Raw genomic sequence first — 25,981 nt, 5'->3', positions numbered from 1 at the left:
CTCTGGGTAGAGAACTTTGGTTTGGAGCGTGTAGCATTTTATGACCGGATGCCCTTCCTGATGGCTACTAATGACTCTTGCGTGGATTCGATCCTCCGACCCTTCGGTCAGAGCGGAGCGCTTTAACCAACTGAGCCACCGCTGCTACAAAAGGGTGGATGGACCCCTGAGTCGAGTGTTGGCAGCTTACTACACCAGGAATTGAACCCTGGCGCAAACATATACACAGTAGATACTCGAAATAACGAAGTAATTATGCCAATCCCCTTTCCATTATCTCGAATTTTCCGTTAAATCGAGTTACCAAGGCTCAGTATAAAGGAAAATTTTACGGTATTCCGAGCTATTTTCCGCTAAATCCTTGTAGCCAACCCAAACCAAGCCAGCTATATTAACCCTCAGTGCTACAAACAGCAGTCTGAACCCATAATTAATAGGGTAGAGTGGGGGTAGGAAGACGACCTCAAGGAAAAATGCCTGTTGTATCTACAATATTGCAGCTATTCTTCTCTAGCAGATTTAGTTAGAAAGCTTTGTTAATGTACTTTTAATGCTGAAATTCATGTCCTCCTGCTGAGTTTTTATAATAGTGAAAATGTCAGTTATAAAAAAATATAAGAAATGGGCCTTTTACCCCATGCTTGGGGAAAGAAGCCTAGAGGGAGGGTTTTTTATCCCACATTAGAATTTTTGTTGTGCATCACTAAAACAACCATTTATATTAAAAATAGTATGTATATTTTTGTGTAGAACATAAAAATATCAATTTTCTGTAGAAGATCAAAAATACCTGTTAATCCAGCCCTGCATACGGGCATTTGTCTTTTCCCTGCAATAGGATAACTATATGGTAGGATACTTATTGACAGAGTTAGGGAAATAACTGAGGAATTAGTTGGAGAACAGGGAGGTTTTAGGAAGGGAAGAGGTTGTGTAGATCAGATATTCTTTCTTGGGTCATTAGTGGTAAAGTTTCTAGAGAAGGGAAAGAAGTTGTATGTGGCCTTCATGGATACTGAGAAAGCATATGACAGGGTGGGTAGACAAGGATTGTGGAAAGTATTAAGAATATATGGAGTAAATGGGAAGTTGTTGAATGCCATGAAGAGTAGGCTGGAGTGCGTGTGGATAGTGAACTGAGCTAATTTTTCTGTTTGAACGTTGGACTGAAACAGGGATGTGTCATGTCTCCATGGTTGTTCAGTCTGTAAATGGATGGGGTTATAAATGAGATCAAAGGTAGGGCAGTGGATGTTGGAGGGGCCCTAATGAGAGAGGACAGTGTTTGGAACCTCCCTGTACTGTTGGCAGAAGATGCTATGTTGTTAAGTGAAGACGAAGGGGAGCCGCAAGGCTTGGTGGATGAGTTGGGGAAAGTGTGTAAGAAACGGAATCTAGAGGTGAATGTAGGGAAGAGTAAAGTTATGGTCTTCGAAAGAATGGAAGTCAGTGAATGTACAGTGAAGTTGGATGAGGAGGAAATGCAAAATGTGAGTGTGTTTAAGTACTTAGGTAATGTACTGAGTGAGGATGGAAATTTAGAGGGTGAAGTGCTTGAAAGGGTGCAACAAAGAAGAAAGTTGCTGGTTCCTTGAAAGCAGTGACAGAAAAACAAGGAAGTGAGCATGGAAGTGAAAAGGTTACTGCATGACTGTATTGTGACACCAACTCTAACGTATGGAAGTGAAGCTTGGACCTTGTTCGAGGGACACAAATCAAGTGTGAGAGCAGTGGAAACAAGTTATTTGAGAGGACCATGTGGAGTCACATGGAGAGACAGACTGACAAATGAGGAAGTGAAAGAGCATTGTGGTGTGGATGTGGATGTGATAGAAAGCGTTAGGAGAAACACACCGAGGTGGTTTGGCTATGTGGAGAGGATTGAGAGCGAGAGACTGACAAGGAAAGTGTATGTGAGTGAGATGGAGGCGGTGGAGAGGGAAGGGGAGGCCAAGGATGAGATGGAAGAATGGAGTGGAAAGGTGTAAGAGAGAGGAGGCTGTGAACTGGGAGCAGGGCAGTGAAATGGCGGGGGACAGGGTGACATGAAGGCGATTTGTTTGTAGCCACCCCTGAACGGATTAAGGCAGCTGGCAATATATATATATATATATATATATATATATATATATATATATATATATATATATATATATATGTATATATGGGGGGGGGTGTACAGGCAAAGCCCGATTTACGATACCCCTAGATATACCCTGCAATAGTGATGGGGTTAGAAATACCACCTTACCCCCCCTATCATAGGCTTACCTACGGTTTTGCAATGAGTTTTGATTTTTTCTACCGATTTTGATAATGTTATAGATTTAAATTTTGCGTTTAGGTTGATTTACAAACTGTTTTTAGACTTAATGTGTTTTAGTCATAGGTGGAGTGATCACTGTCATTTGGCGAATGGATTCTCGCCCATCAAACGAGGTACAAAACAGTGTGGACAACTGGGCAACTCAACAAAGAATAGTTCATGTTTAACCAATGAACCTCTAACCTATCATGGAATACATAATAATAATTTTAAATAAATATTAATAATTATGAAAGCCTTAAAGAGTAAATATTTCACGCACTGATGAGAAATGTGACCTGAATCATGTGGTTGCATTCGGGCTTTTGAAGGGAAAACGCTTTGAAAATACAAAGCAGTTTCTAAATAAATGTTGGAAAATGAGAGAGAAGAAATTAAAAGAGCTCAGCAACCAAACCTGTAAGTAAAATGACTTAAATAGGAGCTGTTGAAAAGGTTATCCCTATTCCATCGTTGATCGCATTCCCCGTCAAGAGAATTCCCCATCAAATCATCAACCATTCTCCGTTACAACAATTCCCACGTCTGACGATCCTGCATCATTCATCTATCTATCTATCTATCTATCTATATACCTAGGCTGCTTCCCCCAAGGAAAGGGAGGTAGCCGAGACAGGATGACTCACTCTCCATTTACTCATCCATTCAAACACATTCATTCGCATCTTAGCCCCAAAGGGGCATCATTCATACATTATTATTATGCATAACAGATGTTTATTTAATGTCCCGGAACCGCCTGATTGTGGGATTTTATACAATGCTGCTGCTTCTTCCCTACCGAGTTTGAATACAAGTCAGAGGTTGCACTCTCCATTGACCTTGACTGGGTACAAGCGAGACGGGCATTGGTTTTAGGCTTAGATTAGCTTCTTTTACAGCTGTTAGGCCATTTAGATTGGCTTTAAACTTTTGGGGGGACTCATTTGGGTGAGTTTAGGACTTGTTTGGGGATTGAAACCCAAGGCTCAAAAATGCATCCCTATACTTTACATGTTAGATCTACCCCAAGATACAATACCCCTCCTAGTGATGGGTTTTTACTTAACCATTTCGCTAAACTGGGGTTTGCCTGTATATATATATATATATATATATATATATATATATATATATATATATATATATATATATATATATATATATGTATTGATATTGTAATGCGAGGTGTTTTAGGCCCATCCCTAGAGCACCTAGTGAGTAGCTGGGTTCTCCTAGACCGGAGCTTAGACAAATAAGAGAGAGGCAGGACACAAAAACTCAAGGCAACATCTTACATGTGTATTACTAAATCTTACACAGGAACGAGGAGATGTCACAAATACAAAAAAGCTGGACAATTATAATCCTTGGGCTGCAGATATGGAATAATAGTATCAAGCAGGATACTGTACAGGACCAGATTGGTTAGGGGGAACAACACTTGAGCTAGACATTAATGTTGGTGGAAGAGTTTAGATTTTCGAGGCCAGTTGTGGTGGTTGTCTCGATTTCCCAGGGTAGCGTTAATATTTTACACTGGGCCTAAGAGTGACTTTATCGAGACGTGCCGTCACTGTTGCATAGAGTGTTGACTGTACCTTGGCCCGTATCACTTTTACATTACTTTACTATGTACCCGGGTGGAGCTGGCGGTACTGGAACTTCAACTCAGGGGCCTATGTATGATCTCCACTGTCTTATGGCGGCACTGTACACTATGGTAGGCCCGTTCTTCTCTGTCTTACTATTGCATTATCTTTTCCACCACTTTCTTTTATGCTCTAACCACCGGCCCACTTTACTCTGTCACTCCTACACTGTCTGTATGCTGCGTGTGTTCACTTTCATTCACTGTCAGGTTGGACGCAGGGGCGGTGGCAGAGTCTCAGCCTCCCTACTGATGGGGCTGGGATCCACCAGGGGCGGCTAGGTCTCAGGGGCGGGGGACAGCGTGTAGGGGCGTCCTCTCTCGTTCGGGGCTGCTGGGGACGTAGGGGCCCAAGGCTTCTGGGCTCGGGGTGGGAGTCTGGCCCTCTGGGCTAGGGCCAAACAGTCGCCTGAACTTCTGAGTCAGGTGCCTGACGAAGGATAAGGATCTCTGGCGTCTAGGTGCAGGGAGGACCTGCCCGGGAGTCTGAGGGGCGGTCGGGAGGCTGCGGTCCCCGCAGGTTGGGGTTGCCTTCAGGAGTGAGCTGCGGCATCGGCCAGCGTTGGGGGCCATCAGAGGCATCTCCACTAGCTGTAGGGAGAAGAGTCCGGTGGTGGTCACAGGGCCTCTCCCAACTCCTCCAGGCTGGGGGATCCCTCCAAGTCGTGGGTAGGTGGACCGGGCTCAGCACCTGATGAAGGAGCAGCTTCAGGCCGTTACTGGTGGTAGAGCCCAGCTACTGGCCATGGCTGTCTCGGGACACCTTCGGAGCAGCTACTGGCCGTCTCCTGCAGGAGGGTAGAGTGGCTACAGGCCCACTTTCCGGGGGCACCTTCAGAGCAGCTTCTGGCCGTCTCCTGACGAAGGAGGGAGCGGCTTCCGGTCATCTCCTGTAGGAGGATGAGCAGCTACCAGCCGTCTCTCCAAGGACATCTTCAGAGCGGCTTCCGGCCGTCTCCTGATGAAGGCAGGAGCGGCTACCGGCCATCTCCTGATTAGCCTCCGGAGCGGCTTCAGGCCATCTCCTGTAGGAGGGTGAACAGCTGCAGGACGTCTTTCCGAGGGACACCTTCCGAGCGGCTTCAGGCCATCTCCTGATGAAGGTGGGAGCGGCATCAGGCCATCTCCTCTTTTCCTCCAGAGCAGTTTCAGGCCGTTTCCTGTAGGAGGGCAAGCAGCTGCAGTCCATCTCTCTGAGGGGTACCTTCCGAGCAGCTTCAGGCCGTCTACTGACGAAGGCAGGAGCGGCTTCAGGCCGTCTACCGACAAAGGCGGGAGTGGCTTCAGGCCGTCTCCTAGTGCTGTTAGGAAGTGAAGAAACAGTTCCACCCCTGTCTGATCTGTGGGCAGCTTGCCCAGCAGGTCATCTTGTATTCCTGCTATGGTGGCGGCGGGCGAGTTCCATGTCATAGGGGCGCACGGCCTGGGTGGACTTAAGCCGTTTCTGCCCGGAGCTCATTCGCGCCATGTACACTCTTCCGTGGGCTCTTTCTGGTGACTCATTGCAGTCTGTTTTGACGTCCTGGTGCATTATATATATATATATTTTGTCTTGTCAGGAAAAGTAGTACCAACGGTGATGTACAGCATCTTTATTAATCCAAACGTTTCAGAGACAATCTCCGTCATCAGTGGATCTAAAAGTTTAAAAGACAACAATCATCGATCAATGTCAGGAGAAATATAAAACCTGTATACAAAACATAAACTTACATAAAAAAGAAAAAAAAGAAAAAAGAGAGAAGCGATGTGAAAAGGGGTAAAGTATAAAAGTAGTATGTTTAATCCTTGCAAAATCTGAAGATCAGGACAAAAGCTAACTATGCTAAACATATATATTAAAAAATGAAAGAAAAAGAGTAGGAGTTGACCTGTTAAAAGTAGTTACTGCGTGAATAGTTGGGTAGTGCTAGTCGAGTTATTGAGACTGGGTCGTATTTTATGAATCAGGATGGATTTGACTGTGATGAGGTCAGAGTAGGACTGACATGAGGTTAGTATCCGAAAATCTGCAGAAGAGAAAGGGTGACCAGAAAGGTGAGACTGCTCTCTGATAGAAAAATAAGAGGGTTTAGAGAGGAACCTTCCAGTCCTAGTGGATTGACCTTGGTGCTCAAGAATTCGGTGGAGCAGCCGTGAGGTCGACCCCACGTATCTAGCAGGACAGCTAGAACATGAAAATAAATAAACCACATTGGACCGGAGGTTAGTATGAAGACAAGATGAATGCTTAAGAAAGTTACCTATAGTGTTCTTGTTTGTTAAGATTATCTTAAAATTAATTTGTGGATAACAATCACGGAGAAGTTTGTTTAGTGTTGTCCTAATTTCGTAACTTAATGAACCTAAATATGGGATCTTGATATACAAACACTCCTTATCTACAGTGTGAACAGGCCTGACTGAGGAAGACTTTGAATTTAAAAACCTGCTTAATTGTTTCTCGAAAACACTGATGGGGTACTTATTATTGGCAAAATAGGTTTTTAAGAAACAAATTTCGGAGTGGGAAGTAAGCCAAGAGAAGCAACAATTGTACGCTCTGTTGAACAACGTTGTAATACTGTTGATCTTAAAACTGTACGGGATGTAACTGAGGAAGTTTGTGCCTAGGCCAGTGAAAGTAGGTTTCCGGTAAACACTCGTGGATACATGATAGGGGTGATTGTTAACTAGAATGTCCAGGAACGGAAGGCGTTCATCTTTTTCAGCTACATGAGTGATTTTTATGTTAGGATATTCGGAGTTTATATAATCCATAAACTTATGAATATCAGCAGGATTTTTAAGTATAACGAAAGTATCGTCCATGTACCTTCGGTAAAAAATGGGTTTAAAATCAATGGGACAATTATTGAGCCACGTTTGTTCATGGTGGCAAAGAAAAGCATTAGCATATGAAGGACCCAGTGGTGACCCCATCGCCACTCCATCTGTTTGAGTAAAAAGTTTTCCATTAAATGTAAACAGGGATTGGTGGATTGTTATCTCCAACAGGTTGTAAAATGATTTTCCGTCCAAGCCAACTGAAGTAAGAGTAGAAATACTGGTGTTATCTGTGATGAGCCGAGTGATTTCATGCAAGGGAACATTCGTGAAAAGGGATTCTACATCAAAGCTAGCCAGGGTGACAGGGTGATCAAATCTCAGAGAAGTGACTTCCTTGACAAACTCTGCAGAATTTTGAACCGTATATTTATTTGTACATAGGGAACTGATCAGGGGAACCAAAAATTTTGCTGTGTTATAACCGAAGGTACCAGTAGATGAAATGATGGGTCTTAAAGGTGTGTTAGGTTTATGAACTTTGGGGAGACCATAGAGATAACCAGGAACCGAGCCAGAAGCATACAGATTATTAGTCGTACTATCACCTACTTTAATACTTCACAGTTATCTATTTAGTTTGTCTTCATGTTTTAGGATTGCAGATGGAATATCAGAACTTTTCATTCATTCATTCATTGCCAGACGCCATGTATCCCAAACAGGGTGGCCAAGGGCTTAGAATTAATTGTTTTACAGGGAGGGGCACTAATCCTCCACCAACCCCACTTGACACGTATCAGAACTTATGACCTTAAATTTAGAGGTGTCACTAAGAATGTGATTAAGCTTTAATACATAATCATCCGTGTTCATGATAACTACGCCCTTTCCTTTGTTAGGACGAGTAATAATTATGCCGTCATCATTTTTGAGAGATTTCAAAATCTTACGATATCCAAAGTCCTTTTTTTGTTCTTTGAGATGTGCAGAGTGCTGCCGAAAAGAATTTTTAGCTAAAGCAGATACATTATGCCACACGTAAGTCCAGTCTTGTTTGTAAAGGTTGTACTTCTTTAAAACTGAACATAATCTCTCAAAAGGTAAAAAGAACTTAACAGTTTAAATGAACAGGAGGGAGAGCAAAATCCAAGCCTAACGACAAAACATCCCTCTCTTCCTTAGTCAAAGACCTTGAAGAGAGGTTAAAAATGACTTTATCTATATCAACTGAACTATTGATGTCAATTCCTAACCCCCTAAGCTTACATGAATGTGTAGCTACAACCTTATTGATATTTTTCTCCACAAAATATTCAGTGATTACACTGAGACATTTGAAATCAAAATATGAAACAAGGTTTTTTAGCTTATATTTCGATGCATCAATTTCTCTATTAAGTTTCAGCAGTTTGTTATTCTGCTTCCTTATTCCAACATCCAAAAGTCTTTAGGTCTCTTCATTGTCGCACTCTTGCTTTTGACTGTCTCCCTCTCCCTCTTTAGTTCTTTCATGAAACTGCCCTACATACTTTATTACATATTGGAATTTCATCGTATGAATAAAGACAACCAATTTTCCCTCATTAATTGCACTGGTTTCACTTATTTCACTGAATACCAGCAGATTAATTTGCTTCTTGATAGCAACACAGGTGGTTAGGGGTTGTTCTTGGCCAGATGCAATATTTGCCTGTCTTGGTCTTGTGCTACGAGGGGCCCTATTTGGCAGATTTTCTATATTCTGCCTCTGTATCGCTTATCTATCCTTTTACTGTCCTCTTTTTGATGTTAAGCTGCCGGGATATCTGTCTTGCTGGAATATTTGCTAAATAAATACTCGCACTGACAGGCTGGAGTATCTTGTTGACGATTCATCTTGTTTGCAGCACTCACAGGTTTTCCCTCCTATCATCCCACATGGAGAATTAAATGTGGATTATAATATATTTTTAAACGCTTAGCTTTCTGATTTGATGTCACTCATGATTTCGACATTACCATTATATACGGGTTTTATTTTATGGGACATTTTTGCTTCAGCATTGTTGATTTAGGATGTAAAATAAGTATTATGAGAGTTTCTCCGCATTTTAACCCTGAAACCATTGAGTGATAGGGAGTGCATTTCACATTCTTTCATACGGCTAAGCCTCAAATTTAGTATATTGTGGTTTCCTCTTCTGCAGTGCGAGATATAGACGGGAAGAAAACTTGTATAGGCTATTGCTTTTTGGTGTTGTTTACCTAAATACTATTCATTCCGGTGTGCAATATAGGAAATATAACTGGGCCGCGGCAGTTGCTAGATACCACTTTCTGAGCGAAAGGTACTGGGAATCTGGTCATCACTTCTTTGGGCGTTTGTACAGTACCCTTCCTTAATTTGGCAGTGTTTTCAGGTCATTCTGTCATACTTTGACATCAGAACATACATAACATTATCCAAAATAATTTTCAACACACACACAAAAAAAAAAAACTGAAAAAAACACTGAAAACCTGAGAACACCCTACCTGTACACTAATGTATGTGCAGTACCCCTCCTAATTTGGGCACTGTTTTCAGGTCATCATTAAGAGCTTTCTGGAAAATGGACAGTTACCTAAAGATTGGGAAAGAGCAAAGATTGTGCCAATCTTCAAGGAAGGAGATAGGGAAGATCCACTCAATTATAGACCTGTATCACATATTGTTTGAAAAATCTGTGTGAAAATTATTAGAAAAACATGGATAAAATATTTAGAAGAAAATGAAGTGATAACACCAGGACAATTTGATTTTAGGGAAGGGAGAACTTATGTTACTAACCTATTTAGTTTCTATAGCAGGGTAATGGAAGTAATACAAGAAAGAGAGGGATGGGCAGATTGCATCTGTCATGATCTCACGAAAGCATTTGACAGGGTGCCCTATAAGAGACTGCTGTGGAAGTTGAATATTTTTGGAGTGGGTGCATGGGAAACTACTGAAGTGGATGGGAGATTATCTGGTAGGAAGGCAGATGAGAACAGTTATAAGAGACAATGTTCCACAATGGACACATGGGACTAGTGGAGTGCCCCTGGGCTCTGTAGCCCCAGTAATGTTTGAATAGTTACGTGAGTATGTTCGGAGACGATGCTAAAATTATGAAATATATTAAATGTATTGATTCTTGCCCCCCCCCCCAAAAAAAAAAAAAAAAAAAACTGCAAGAGGACTTGGAGAAACTCCACAGCTGGAGCCAGACTTGGAAAATGGATTTCAATGCCAAGAAGTATCATGTATTAGAAATGGGAGTGAGTGAAAAAAGATGGTATTGGACTACATGGGCAATGAGATAATTAGTAAAATAAAAGATGAGAAGGACTTGGGAGTGATTATTCAGGATGACTTGTCACAGGAAATGCATCTAAGCAGAATCATTGGAGGCACTTATATATTACTGACCCACATGAGGGTGGCTTTGAATTATGATTGAGGAAATGCTGAGGGAGTTGATACCATGATAAGACCAAGCCTAGAATAGGCTTACGTGGTGTGGTATGGTTTCCTCATTTGAAGAAGCCTTTTGATAAACTGGAGAGGGTTCAGTGGATGGCAACAAGGATTATACCATGCTGAAGTGAACTGACCTACGAGGAGAGACTAGAAAAATTGAAGTTACCAACACTGCGCAACAAAAGAGAAAGAGATGACTTGATCACGATGTTTAGAAATGTAAAAGAACTGGAAAGGGTCGATAGAGAGGATCTCTTTGTGTTGGAAGAACAAGAGGGTCATGACTTCAAACTGAGGAAAAGTAGACGTCTTAATGTTCTTAAGTGATTTATACAAAGAGGAGGTGCAGGCAAAGAACATTCATGTGTTTAAAACTAGACTGGATCAATGTAGATATGAAGACAGGACAACACGAGCTTAGCTCAGTTCCTGTGTACTACAAATAGGTAAACACACACACACACTCTCTCTCTCACACACACACACACACTGAACATCGTCGAGTTCGGACTTGGCCGCGCTCTGCTACTTAAGTGTATCTAAAACGAGTCAAGCTCGGTACTAAGTTAAAATAGACATTATTTCATATTGTAGAGCAGGTGTAAGGAAAAAAGTGAAGTCCAAAGAAAGTACTGTTTATATCAACAAATCAGAGCTCTAAGGAATTCGCTGATGGCAGACAGACGGGCGCCAGGGGTGTCTTCACACCACAGACATAGGAGTAGGAGGAAGATGCCAAACTGTATGTAGAAATTATCTTTCTGTAATATGCCGTACTTTCAATATACAGTATGACTCTCAGTAAGAGGAAGGAAGAAAGTAGAAAACAATGAAGACTACACAGACCTGGTTGAAATAGATACATTTTAATAAATTAGTGGAGAAAGTGAATAAACTGGAAAAAACTTTTCAACTGCAAAAACTTTTCAACCCACACACATACACACACATACACACACACACACACACACACACACACACACACACACAGAAAGAGAGAGAAGAGGAATTAGTAAAGGAATGGAACAGAAAAGACACAACAACAGATGAGCTGACAGTTGAGGTGAACACTCTGAAGAAGAAAACGAGCGAAATGGGGAATACAGTTGTCAGTCATGAGAGAGTTTTGGAGGAGTTAAAAAATGATACAAGTATAATTAGGCAAGCAGGTAGTCTGGTAAAACAAAGCAATGATATTGACAACAAGATAACTCAGGCAAATGAAAATATGAAATTATGAGACATTGCACAGAGGAAGTACTGTGCAAATAGGCTACATAGGTATAGGTCGTAAAAGCGAAACAAGATGTAGAAAACAGGGTTGGAGCAAAAAGTATGAAATAAGAAGTTAAAAAAAAATCACAAGAAAACTCAAATCTGATATAGGAATCAGCACAGATAAAAGAAAAATCTGTAGTAATTACTGGTAAAGATGAAGAAGAAATAATAAACAAAATCTCTAGAGCCAAAAGAAGATGGTAAATATAATGAATGTACTGAAAGAAGTATGACAGGAAATCTGTGAGAAAGATATAGAGGAATTTAAATGGCTAGAGAAATATGAGAGAAATAAGTCAAGGCCCTTGATAATAACCTTCCAAAGTATGAACGCTATGGTAGAAGTATTTAAAAATACTAACAAACTTAAGGAATCAAAGGAGTTCAAAGACGTATGAATAAAAAGTCGCCTAACTATGGAGGAATGGGGATTATTAGAGGAAAAGGGGGAAGAAGTAAAGAGAAAGAATGATAAAAGATCAGATAAAGAGAGAAGTAATTTTGTTACAAAGTAATAGGGTTACAAGTAGGAAAATGGCACATAAAGAGCAGGGACTAAAGAAAAGGAGGGAGGTAGACTCAACCAATGTCTATCTGTTGCCAGATACCTCAGTCCCATAAGGGGTGACAACAAACAAATCGCCTCCATGTCGCCCTGTCCCCGCCATTTCACTGTCTTACCCCCACCTCACCCCCCCCCCTCCTCTTAGATACCTCTCCACTACATCCCACCATCCCATCCTCGGCCTCCCCTTCCCTCTCCTCTCTTCCACGTCACTCATACACTCTCCCCATTCATCTTTCGCACTCCATCCACTTCACATGGCCAAACTAACATGACTAAGTTGATATACTGAAATGTAGATGGAATGGTATCCAATTATTAGAGATAAAAGACTATACCAAAGAAACCTCATATTGTTTATCTAACAGAAACAAAATTAACGCCAAGGATATCCAATGACTCAATAAATTTTGATGAATACAGTATATGGAGAAGAGACAGAATGTTGAAAAAAAGGAGGGGTTATGATATTAACAAAGAAAAATCTTCAAGAAAAGAGACAAAACTAGACATACCTTCACAAGTAGAATTAACTGCAGTAGAGATTAGCACATCTGAAGGAAAAATACCAGTAATTTTGGCAGATTTATATATGCCACCCATGACAAACACATGGGATACAGGGAAATATGATGACCTGGCAGAAAGTACAGTATAGAGTTTACAAACCCTGCTACACAGAAAGGAAGAAAAATCTGAAAGAATTATACTAATTGGATATTTCAACACAAATATAAATTAGAACACTTTAGATGTAAGAAGCTATGAAAGCTGTTGGGATCAAAAGCTTATGCAGTAGTTTTTCCTAACACTGCATGTAAAGGAAAACACCAGAAAAAAAGAGGACCAGAAGAACCATCATTATTAGATCTCATATTTACTTGGCAAGAAAATGAAATTGACTATAATTTATCACTCTCCTTTCAGTAAATGCGACCATGCACTATTGGATTCCAGTTTCAGGATTGCATATGATAAAGTTAACAGTAATGAAAATTACAAAACGAGGCTCGGCTACAAAAAGGGCAACTTTCATGACCTAAAGAAGTACTTTGTAGAAAAAGATTGGGAGAAAGAGCTAAGAGGACAAGATATAAATGTTATATTTAAAAAATTCTGTGAATTTTACTGAACAGGAGTCCAAAATTATAACCCACAGCACAAAGAAACAGAAATAAGGATAAAGAAATGGTTCAATACTGAATGTAAAAAAGCAAACTAGAAAAGAAATTTGCTGTCGACTATATACAGATGACATAATAGTGAGAGAACATATAACAACTACAAGCAGGCAAGAAATGATTATACAAGGATAAGGAGAGAAGTTCAAAGGCTTTTTTTTTTTTTTTTTTTTGCCTCTCGACCATTGGGGCCGGAGCCCCTGGTCATTAAGACAAAATATATAAATGTATATACATAGACACATACAAACATATATATATATATATATATATATATATATAGATAGATAGATAGATAGATAGATACATAGATACATAGATATAATAATTCTTATTTAATTTTTTTGTATCTTTATTTTTATTATTTTTTTTTATTTTTTTTATTTTTTTACCTTAGGTATAAACAAAAATACCTAATCTAAAGACCCTAAAACTAATCACCTATCAGACAAATCGCTAACCTATACTAAATCCTAAGAGACAATAACTAGACCTACACTAATGGTAAAAAAAGCCACGACCAAGAGAACACCATCGACTGCAGATATATAATACCTTTCTACATTACATACCTGCACGCATCACCTGCTTACTGTCAGTCGAGGCACAGCCTAATATAGGGGACATCAATATATGAAAGGGAACCAGACGAGTCAGGAACATTTCCATATACGTCAGCTGTCGGCCCTAATTAGAATAACTTAAACAAGATGATATAATATACCATATTTACGTAATATGTACAAAAAGTGAAGGACCTCGCCCAACCGACCACCATCGACTGCAAATGCCCAATACCTTTCTATATTGTACACTTCCACTCATCAGCTGATGACTGTCAGGCGAGGAACAGGGTTTAATGTAGGGGACATCAATATTAGAAATAGATCAGTGGGAGGAGGAACTATTTCAAATATGTCAGCTGTCAACCCTAATTAATAGTACAATAGATACATATTTACAGTCGATAAAAACCAAAACCGTATACTAAAAAAGTTACATCACTCTGATCAGTCCGGTCTCTCTCAAGAAAGCCATTAATTTATCAGTCATAACAATGTCCCCATCACCCAGGATGATGGAAAGGGTGAAGGGGACGTCTGCTGCGTCGCAGTAATTTATAAGTAAAGCCTTTTCACGAATCTCATGTGCGTTAGGATGGTGGCATTGAGCCGCAAACGAGCCAACACTTTTTCTTCCAGGCGACTGGGACGGTTGGCTGTGTCGCAGTCGCCCAGGTACGGCTTACATGTTGGAATATTTAGTCTGGTCCACTGACCTTGCTACAGAAGATTTATTGATTTTTTTCCGAGAGAGAGACTCGACCGTAGATCACGAGGAACGTCCCAGGTCTCCTCGAGTCTACAGTCGTTCAAAGGCAGCTTGAGGAAGACATTATAAATAAAAGTACTGATCAACTGAAGCTGTTTTTAAAGCTACATACTAAGCAAAACTAAAGTCAAAGATTAAATACAGTCCATCATCGATGAGGGGAGAATCTGTATCAACAAAGAAGATATTTGTGATGTCGAACAAATAATTTGTCAGTTTTTACGGAAGAAAGTAGAACTGTGAGATGAAAACGAACAAGCATGCCCAGACATATTAACAATGATACGTATATGGGAACATGAGGTCCAGGAAGAGATGAGTAAATTAGACAAAGGAAAAGCTAATGGTCCTGATGAGATTACAAATTGGGAATTACATGAATGTGCAGAAGACTTAAGCAGACAAGCTGATACAGCAAATTTGGGTACGTCATCTGGAAAAAGTACAAAATGTTAACAGAAAGACAGATTGGTTTTAGAAAGGGAAAATCATGTGTTATTAATCGATTAAGCTACTACGACAGAGATGAAGAAAGCCTAGAGAAAAGGGAAGGATGGGTAGACAGCATCTATTTGGATTTCATGCAGACATTTAAGAGAGTACCACACCAAAAACTTTTGTGGAAACTGTACCATCAAGGAGGAATCCAAGGTAATCTATACACTTGGATGCATGATTTTCTCAGAAAAAGGGAAATGAGAACAGTACCAAGGGGAAATTACTCATCGTGGAGAGTGTTGGCTAGTGTAGTTCCACAGGGTTCAGTGCTGGCTGCACTTATGTTTTTGGTGTATATAAATGACATAAAAAGCAACATTGGAAATGGAAGCTATCTAAATATGTTTGCTGATGATGCAAAAATATAAAGGAAAATTACAAACACAGACTATTGCAGAGAGATACAAGAAGAATTAAATAAGCTACGTGAATGGAGCTGTAGATGGCAAATGGAATTCTTTGTGGACAAATGCCACGTAATCAAGTTTCGTAGAAAAAAACAAAAAACAGACTGGGATTATAAGTTAGGAAGTTCAACCCTACACACATCAGAAAAGGAAAAGGACTTAGGAGTGAATATCAGTAACAGACTATCACCGGCTGACCACATAACTGAGAAAGTACGGAACATGTACACACTCTTGATAACACTAGGCTACTATTCGCATTTGTAAATGAAGACATGCTTAGAAAGATAAACACAGCATTCATTAGACCAACTCTGGAGTATGCATCTGTTGCCTGGAATCCACATAAAAAAAAAAAAAAAGATAGATAGCCTACCATAAGATTTAAAAGGTACAAAGGGCTGCTACAAGATGGGTACCAAGCTTAAGGGATCTAAGCTATGAAGAAAGACTAGAAAAACTGAAAACCTACCAACATTACCAGAGGGAGAATGAAAAAAAAAGTAGACATGATTATGCTATATAAATGCATCGGAGGGAAAGAGAAAATAGACATATATGAGTATATAACCTATGGGGAACCATCAGCAAGAGTACACTGCAAAAAACTGCACAAAATGAGAGTTGTTAAAGACGTAAGGAAATTCAGTTTCCCAAATAGAGCAATTTATCAGTGGAATGCATAACCAAATGAAATAGTGTGTGCCAAAACTACTCATAAATTTAAGGATATGTATGATAAAAATGGCTTAAATCACGGGACAGTGCGAGCTTGACTCATTCCTGTACAGATGCAACTAGGTAAGAACAATCAGATAAGAACACACACACACACACACACACACACACACACACACACACACACACACAGATTCATACATGTGCACACAAACAAATGAATGCACAGAAATAGACAGACAGAAACACACTAATGAAGTACTTTTTGAAAGACTTTTTAAAAATATAGGATAACTGTGATTGGCCCATGCTAGGCAGGCCCTAGAAGAGTGTGACTAAGATACTAAAATAAGACAGGGACACCAAAGGAGAAACTCTCTCTTGCCCACCAAACCCTTCAAAGCTGAAAGTGGCAGAGAGGTTCAGGGGGAGGGGGGGGGGGAGGATGGATGTGAGATATGGTGAGGCAAGTCTGTAGCCGGTCCAGGACAAATTTTCAACATCTTTACCACTTTCGTCACCGCTACTGTGTTCTCGTCATCACTGTTGTGTTCTGTTTAACTTTTCTAAACACAAGTTTAGTAACAAGATCTCTAAATGGTACAAACAACATTCATTCATTCATTGCCAGACGCCATGTATCCCAAACGGGGTGGCCAAGGCTTAGAGTTAATTGTTTTACAGGGAGGGGCGCTACTCCTCCACCAACCCCACTTGACATACCAGAATTTATTCCAGACACCAAGTAGCCCAGTGGTCGCACTGTTTTTCAAAATATAGGCCAAAAACACACCTTGCAAATCCTCATCATTTTAGTTTTGAAAATAATACAGATTATCATCAATAATTAGGTAAAGTGTGCCAGTCAATACGTTTACTTAAATTTAAATATATATTTATGCAAAATAGAAGTCTGCCAAGGTGAGATGGTGATATAACCCCTGCACCTTGGCCACGGTGTAAAGAAAAGGTAGTGTACCAGAGTTGCCAGGTTGGCGGATTTTCCGCCAAATTGGGCGGTATTAAATTGAGGCTGGCGGGTAAAATTTAACATTGGCGGTTGGGCGGTTTTTTGGGCGAGTTAATATCTTAACTGGCGGGTTTTCGGCGGCTTCAGCTCGAGAGGGTATTTGCTAAATTAATCTTACTGTTACTCTCGTCTCTTAGCAAAAACAAGGGTGACCGGAGAGATCAAGATCGAGGGCAGGTGGTGGTGGGTGGAACTGACGAAACCATTAGCACCCGGCCCAGTTCCTCCTCGGGGTATGACTTCCCTAATCCACACTCAAACACAGGTCTCGGGGCCTGGCGGCCATGTATGCCGTGGTGGTAAAATAAGGGAGGCAGCATTTCGAGGTTTGCTGGATAGTGGAACTGGAAAGACAATGGATAAATATGCAAAGTATAAAAATCTGTGAAAAAGAAAATGGATTGCGATAATGGATTGTCTGTTCCAGGTGATGAAACAAGTGCATTTTGCAAATTTAATATATAACTAATGTGAGGCTAATGTATGAAGTTTGAATAAGATATAACTATTTTTCACGTCATCTGTTGCTCACCTGTAAACCTAATATTATTAGTCTGTAATTACTGACAAGGCGGTTTTTTGGCGGGTGAGAAGGCTGACATTTTGGCGGGATTGGGCGGGTTTCGGAGAGGAACTCAGCGGGTTGGCAGTTCCTGACCTGGCAACCCTGTCGTGTACTGACGCACAAGTGGGTGGAGCCATGCTGACGTCAGCTGGTGGCCACAACCTGCCTGCCTGCTTTGAAATGTTTACCAAAGAGTGTTATGCTGCTGCCTTATTGTCCATTTCTTTTGTGTTTAGAGTGGTTATGTAGGTACCAAGCAATGAAGATGGGTAGTAAATTGATTCTAATCTTACATATGCCATTGATTTTATGATTAGCCTACCTAAACTTATGTGTAAAACACATAAGAGTATAAAACCAAAGAAGCTGTGAAGATAGTCTGTTCCATTAGTGACACTGTGTCAACATAATAATGTTACGACGCCTTCCCACATTGCCACAGGCTCCAAGAGGAAGGACGTTGCCCAGTGAGTTGTTCTTCCTATGGCCAGCCTTTAGGTGTACAGTATACAGGATCAGCTCAGGTGTCGTAAATAAACACTGGCCTCTTAAAGTTCACTGTCTTTATTTTCCAAATAATTACACTTAATGCTTTCCAACTTCACTATTCTCACAAGCACTGGATGTATACTAACTTTACTAACTGCAATTACATTTAATGATTGACAACACTTCACTATTTTCACAAGTACCGATGATATACAAACTTCAATAACCCTTCACTGTTTGCCAACAACACTTCATTATTTGCACTGACACTGAACAACAATCAAACTGAACTGAAAACTGACTGAGCTTCCTCTAGTCTCTTCCCCATCCGTATATAAGCTTGCATTAGTCTAGAAACTTTCAGCACACACTCGATGGGGCAGAGCTAAAACAGTTACCAACTAGGAGACATGAAGACATGCCAAAGTTTTCTTTCATTGCTTAACACTGTAAATTATCTAGCATACATAATTTCAATTACATAATCTAACAAACAATCACATAAATAAGACATTATTGAGAAAAAGAGCACAAAAATTACTGTACAACTTACAAAGCAACTACGATCACAAACAGCAGGCAAACTGGCAACTCTGGCTCGTACCGGAGCGACCGTAAACATCGGGAATCAGTGAGAAACTTCTAGTCTACCTAACTACCAAATCCCGCCTCTTAACAATAAAGTACATACCTAAGAACGTTAAGAGAATCAAATAATTCGAGTAGGATATGCATATTCTACTGCTGAAATAAAACAAGGATTTATACAGTAGATGTCATGATAAGTAACTTGAATATCTATTCCTCTACCTGTCCCTAACTCAGTTTTTCTTGCTCTGTCTCCTCCTTCCTCTGTCTTTTCCTCCCTCTATCCCTCCCTTCTCTCTGTTTCTCCTTCCTGCTTTGCTATATTTAATCCCAGTCGTCTCCTTTTGAACTCCCTCGATTTCCCTCCTCTGTCTCTCCCTTGCTATCACCTTTCTCCATATCTCCTTTATCCTATCTTCATACCCGTCTTTCCCACATTCTACCAACAAATTTCAGATTCTCGCAGAAGTAGAGGAAGAGCCCCACGAGGCACGGGTTGTGGGGAACTCCAATATCCGTTGTCAGTTGGTGGAATTTTGCAGCAGGGCACCCTCTAAACGAAAGAGTTTTTGTAATCCAGGTGCAGGAGTAGATGACGTAACAAAGGCTGTGGATGACAATTTTGAGAATGCGGAAAATTCATACAGTACCAATGATGTCATGCGAACCCGATCAGAAGGTTGTGTCCCCCCCTGTGGCGGGGGGGACACAATCTGGCCGCACTATGGGGTGGTGCTACTACTCTGCGGCCGGGTTGTGTTAGGAAGAATACTGCCACCGTATTCCCTGCGTGTCGTAAAAGGCGACTAAAAGGGGCGGGGTGAGGGGACTAGGGACCCCCTCCTCTGTTTTTTAGTTCCTAAAAAGAGACAGGCCAGAGAAAGGGACGGGGGATGGAGTTATCCCCGTACCCTGAAGATTGGGTCTATGAATGTGCGTGGATGTAGTACAATTGAGGCTAAAAGGGAGGAGATTGGGAGAATGTTTGTGAGAAGAAAGTTGGATGTGTTAGCTTTGAGTGAAACGAAGATGAAAGGGAAGGGGGAATCTATGTTTGGAAGTGTGAATGGAAGATTGTCAGGTGTTGATAGAGGAAGGGCAAGAGAAGGTGTGGCCTTGTTAGTGAGTCCGGAAGTACAGCAGTGTGTGATTGAATGGAAGGAGGTGTCATCGAGACTGATGTGGGTGAAAGTGAAATTTGAACGTGAGTTGTGGGTGTTTGTGAGTGCATATGGGCCTGGTAGTGAAAGGGATGAACAAGAGAGAGGAGTCTTTCTGGAATGATGTTGATGAGTGTCTGCAGAGTTTTGGAGCGAATGTGAATGTGGTAATGATGGGAGATCTGAATGCTAGAGTGGGAAATGTAGCAGTTGAAGGCGTAGTTGGTATGCATGGTGTGCCTGGAAGAAATGAAAATGGGGAACGAATGATAGCGATGTGTGTTGAGCGAGAGATGGTGATTGGGAATACGCTGTTTGAGAAGAAAGATATTTATAAGTATACATGGGTGAGACAGGAGGGTGGAAGGGTTGTTGATAGAGCCTTGATGGACTATGTGGTTGTGTCTAGGAATGTAATAGGAAGATTGTTGGATGTGAGAGTTCTGAGAGGGGAAGGTGGAGGTATGTCTGACCACTACCTGGTGGAGGGAAAGTTAAGAGTAGGTAAGAGATGGGTGAGAGCTAGGAGGGTTAGGTGGGGCAGGGAGGTTTTGAAAGTGAGTGAGTTGGATAAAAGAGAGAAAAAGATAGAGTATCAGGAGAAATTGAAAGATGAGTGGAACGCAGTGAAAGATCGGGAAAATGGTAGTGTGGAGGAGGAATGGCAGTTGTTTAAGAGTGCTGTGGTGGGGCATGCAGAAGAGGTGTGTGGTGTGAGACGTGTGGGTGGTGGTGTAAGAAAAGGAAGTGAATGGTGGTGCGAGGAAGTAAGTATGGCTGTGGCTGAGAAGAGACGTGCATATGAAGTGTGGCTGCAGAGGAAGGATGAGATGTCATATGAAAGGTATAAGGAAAAGAGGAATAGAGCGAGAAGGGCTGTGCGTGATGCTAAAGTGGCAGCAGATGAGAGGTGGGGTAGGCGGCTGACAGAGAATTTTCAACAGAATAAGAAAATGTTTTGGAAGGAGGTGAAAAGGGTGCGAAAGGGAGAGTCTGGGAAGGAAGAACGAGTAAAAGCAGAGGATGGAAGGATGTTAATTGAGATGGATGCAGTAAGGAAGAGATGGGCAGAGTATTTTGAAAGATTGTTAAATGTAGAGGAGGAAAGGGTGGCTGAGATTGTGGCAGATAGAAGGGTGCAAGGAATAAATGTGTTGGGAGAGTTGAATGATTCTTTGATCACGAAGGAGGAAGTGGAGAAGGCAGTAAAGGAGATGAAAACAGGGAAAGCTGCAGGTATGGATGGGTGTGCTGTGGAATGCCTGAAGGGTGGTGGAGTGACTATTGTTGACTGGTTAGTAAGATTATTGAATGTGTGCTTTGAGAAAGGTATGGTGCCAATTGACTGGGCAAGTGCTTGTGTGGTCCCGTTGTATAAAGGCAAGGGTGATAAGTATGAATGTACTAGCTTTAGGGGTATAAGTCTGTTGAGTGTTGTAGGTAAAGTGTATGGTAGAGTGTTAATTATGAGAGTTAGAGAGGGTACAGAGGGAGTGGTTAGTGATGAGCAGTGTGGCTTTAGGAGAGGGAGGGGATGCGTTGATCAGGTGTTTGCTGTGAGACAAGTGTGTGAAAAGTATTTAGCGAAAGGCAAGGATGTGTTTTGGGCATTTATGGATTTAGAGAAAGCGTATGATAGAATTGATAGGGAGGCTTTGTGGACTGTTTTAAGATTGTATGGACTTGATGGTAGGTTACTAAAAGGGGTGAAAAGTTTTTATGTAAATAGTAGAGCGTGTGTAAGAGTGGGAAATGCTGTGAGTGATTGGTTTCCCGTGAGAGTGGGGCTGCGACAGGGATGTGTGATGTCGCCTTGGTTGTTTAATATTTACATGGATGGTGTTGTAAGGGAGGTGAATGCAAGAGTTTTAGGTGGTCTGAGTCTGGTAAATGTTGATGGAGGAGAGTGGAAACTGAAGCAGCTGCTGTTTGCAGATGATACTGCACTGGTGACTGATTCAGAGGAGAGATTGAGACAGTTGGTAGAGGAGTTTGGAAGGGTGTGTGAAAGGAGGAAATTGAAAGTAAATGAGAATAAGAGTAAAGTGATGAAGTGTACGAGGTTGATAGATGGTAGGGGGATGAATATAGTTTTGAATGGTGAGTTGCTTGAGGAGGTAGATTGTTTTAAATATCTAGGGTCACATGTTGCTGTGGATGGAAGAATAGATGAAGAAGTGAAGTTTAGAATAAATGAAGTAGGAAAGGTGCTGGGAGGAATGAAAAAAGTGTTTAAATGTCGTTTGCTTAGAATGGATGTAAAGAGAAGGCTGTATGAGGGTGTTGTGGTACCGACTGCGTTATATGGGGCTGAAACATGGAATATGGGTGTAGCAGAGAGGAAAAGTTTAAATGTAATGGAGATGAGATGTCTGAGGAGTATGTGTGGAGTGACGCGTATGGATCGAGTGCGAAATGATGAAGTGCGAAGGAGAACTGGAGTTGTTCGGGAGATGGCTGGTAGAGTTGAGCAGAGGGTGTTGGAATGGTTTGGGCATATGGAGAGAATGGATAATGAGCGATTGGTGAAAAAGATAACTAGATCTGATGTGAGAGGTGTAAGACTGAGAGGAAGACCACGAATAGGATGGATGGACAGTGTGAAGAGAGCGCTGGATGCGAGAGGGATGTCTGTTGAGCAAGGAAGAGTGGCTGTGCGTGACAGAAATAAATGGAGAGAAATTGTGAATGAATAAGTGATGACGCAGCCCTGAGGGGATATTCTCCCGCATTTGGTCTGATCAGCTAGTCAGGTCAGGTGCGGGTAAGGGGATGGGTCTGTTATGATGTGGCAGGGGTAAACCAGTTCTGCTGTCGGGCCCTGCTGTGGATGTCACTGCTTGCATTGCGCAGTTGACCCTTGTGCGGTGTGATGCGGTGAGGATCTGTCCGTTCTCCCCTTTGGGGCTAAGATGCGAATGAATGTGTTTGAATGGATGAGTAAATGGAGAGTGAATCGTCCTGTCTCGGCTACCTCCCTTTCCTTGGGGGAAGCAGCCTAGGTATATAGATAGATAGATAGACAAGGAGAAAACTAACCATATTTTAATTTCAGGCATACTTCCAAGGATTAACACAGGGAATGCCTCCTTCAGCAGTGCGTTTAGTATAAATAAGAGTCAAGCCATTTTGCTTACAGGAAGGAGTTGAGTTCATCGACAGGTGGAACCAGTTTTATGAGCAGCGAACACTATTTGCAAACAATGGACTACATTTGAATGCCGTTGGTTCTGCCCATCTCAGTCGTTTGCTTAGTGATGTAAGTTTTTTTCTGGAGGAAAAAAACAATCATCACAGGAGGCAAACGTTGATGTCAAACGATCTGATAAATCAATAAGTAATAGAAGCTCCCCATATCGGAAAGGAAAACACATTAAAATTATCCTTGTAAATGTGTGTAATCTACATATTAATTTTTCTGATTTAGAGGCCCTTGTCTTTACCAAAGATTATGATGCAATTGGTATAACAGAATCGTGTCTAAATACTGAGCAGAGAGATTTTCTAGTAGAGTTTAATTTACCAGGCTATCACATTTTCAGTCGTGAAAGGAAGAATCGAGCAGGGGGCGATGTGTTGTTATATATTAAATCAGGATTTCATCCAGCTGAAATTACCTAACCATGTACTGAAAACATTAACACTATTTATATTCAGCTTAGAAAGGAATCTTGTGGATAATTTATCATCCACCTGGTCAGCCACTCAACATCGATAATGAAATATACAATCAAAAATTGCTGAAATATCTTGTATGCAAAGCACTGTAATATTTGGTGACTTTAATTTACCAGTTCCAAAATGGGGAGAAGCCCTATCCTCACACTCAGGGTTAGACTTATATACAAACTTGCAGGAAAGTTCTTTGTAACAATTTGTAAATTATCGTTCTTCCTACGTGTCAAGTGGGGTTGGTGGAGGATTAGTGCCCCTCCCTATAAATCAATTAACTTTAAGCCTTGGCCACCCCGTTTGGGATACATGGCGTCTGGCAATGAATGAATGAATGAATTTGAAACGTGAAGCTAACATCGTAGATCTTGTCTTAGCCACATCAGAAAATGTAGTGAGTAATGTTATTGTAGAAGAATTTAGTACAACTGACCATTACATAGTTACATTTAACATTAAATTCAGTGAAGACATTGTCAAGGCCAGTTGCTAGAAAGTGCTCGACTTTCAGAGGGCAAATTTTAAGAAATTAAAGGCAATTGTAGGTGCAGGTGTCTGGCATCCAATTGTGTTGAAACTTTAGATATCAATGATGCATGGAATTTTTTTTACAGAAACTCTCAACAGTGCTGTCAGATTATGTATTCCAATGCACAACCTGAAGCCCTGCCAAAAATTCTAAACCTAAATGGTGGAACTCCAACATTAACCCCTTAACAGCGGGGATGTCGGAAGCAGTCGTGCACGTCCCGCAAGGATAATTGCGCTCCGACTGACTTTTTAAAAATATTTGCCAAAAATCAGTTATTAGTCCTAGAATATTACAATGACATATGCTTATGGCACATACCTTCAGCTTTCTCCTGAGATGTTTGTTGAGCCTTTTTCGACTACCATAGGACTTGTGGAGACTTCTGAAGTTGGGTAATGAAGTCTCCACTTTACACTTCCTGACACCCTGTAATATGATTATCACTGCCTGATATTATCACTAGAAACACTGTTCTATGAATTTCAAGTAGTTTGGAATCCATACTCCAAAAAAAACACTGTGAAAGCAATGTAAATTATGAGCGTGTATGAGCTTTCCACCCATGCTCGTTCCCCGCTGGTGTTCTGTCATTTATTATTCATAAACACACTCACACTTTATATTCCTAGTATTTTATTACACTTATTTATACATACATTATTTATCCATAAGTTTCCTTCAGTAATAATAGTTTATTTTCACTCCAGGCATTCATTTTCTCATTCAGTAAATTAGCGTTGAAAGCGAAGCTTTCACTTTCACTGTCATTACTCCAAGTGTATATTCTTATATTACTAATTATTTACATTTCTATTTACATCTATTTTATTTACACTATGTTATGCACTGTCACTTGCAGTAACTTACAGCTGTTTTCCACTGTACTTATATTTACATTCATTGTTCACTTGCTATTTTCCCATTATTTACACATTATCTTGCACTGTTTTAGAACTTGGGACACAGAAACACTCGTACTGGGGGTTTCTGTCACCAATTTCTCCACTGCTTCATCCCACGAGTCACCAGAAAGATGGTAGTCACTGTCCATCATTATCACTGATTAATTAGCTAGTTCATATTCCAGAGCAGTCACTTAGCTCTTTACCCCTTCCCACACAAGGTTTAGTAGGGGTACAGGTCACAGGGCCCTTTGCAATGAGCTCAGAAGTGGCGGAAATGGAGGGGCGCGAATCCGACATGGTTTCACCTCAAAAGACAACAGTAAACTGAATGACGTGGTGTATATGGGCAGCCAAGGGTTGACAATGTCAGTGTGGTGACAGCTGCTAATTTATATGCTATGAAATGATTGGCAGGAAAGCTAGACAATACATAATAAATTAGGTAGTTCCAGGTGAATGTAAATATCACTTAGGCTTCTCCCTTCCTTTCTCATATATATTTTTACTACGGGAATAGGTCATACGGCATATTTCAAGGGGAAATAAGCAGGGAAAATAAGCGAACGAGTGCACGTGGGGTGTTGACGGGTGATAATTAGCCAATTCCAGGTGTCTGTCACTATCAATTACCTTTTTTCTTGTATATATTATTTTGTATAAGAATAGGGCATAGGGCTCATTTCAATGGATGGCATCTGGAAAAATCCGGGCAAGATTTGCATAGCGCGACGCAGCTGGGCAGGAGGGAGGAGAGGGTAATGGAGGGGAGGTAGGGAGGGGAGTCAAGAACGGGGAGAAATGGCTGAATTGTCAACAATGGATGGGAGTACAGATGACATTAGCAGTGCTGACTATTGTTGGACACTGGCAGTACTGACAGATGATAAAAGTTACC

General features: G+C 41.0%; 1 protein-coding gene across 8 annotated transcripts in view; it reads left to right on the top strand.

Annotated features, from left to right (window-relative positions):
- Nucleotides 1-25,981, top strand: part of LOC145413381 (uncharacterized) — a 1,646,837-nt gene that overhangs the window by 1,588,870 nt on the left and 31,986 nt on the right. The window lies entirely within an intron of this gene.

This window comes from Coenobita brevimanus, chromosome 96 (assembly GCF_032717465.1).
Source record: "Coenobita brevimanus isolate Jiangsu-jjx chromosome 96, ASM3271746v2, whole genome shotgun sequence".
In the NCBI taxonomy this organism is placed as follows: Eukaryota; Metazoa; Arthropoda; class Malacostraca; order Decapoda; family Coenobitidae; genus Coenobita; species Coenobita brevimanus.
Note: the sequence above shows the minus strand (reverse complement) of the source record. Positions and strands in the feature narration are given on the sequence as shown.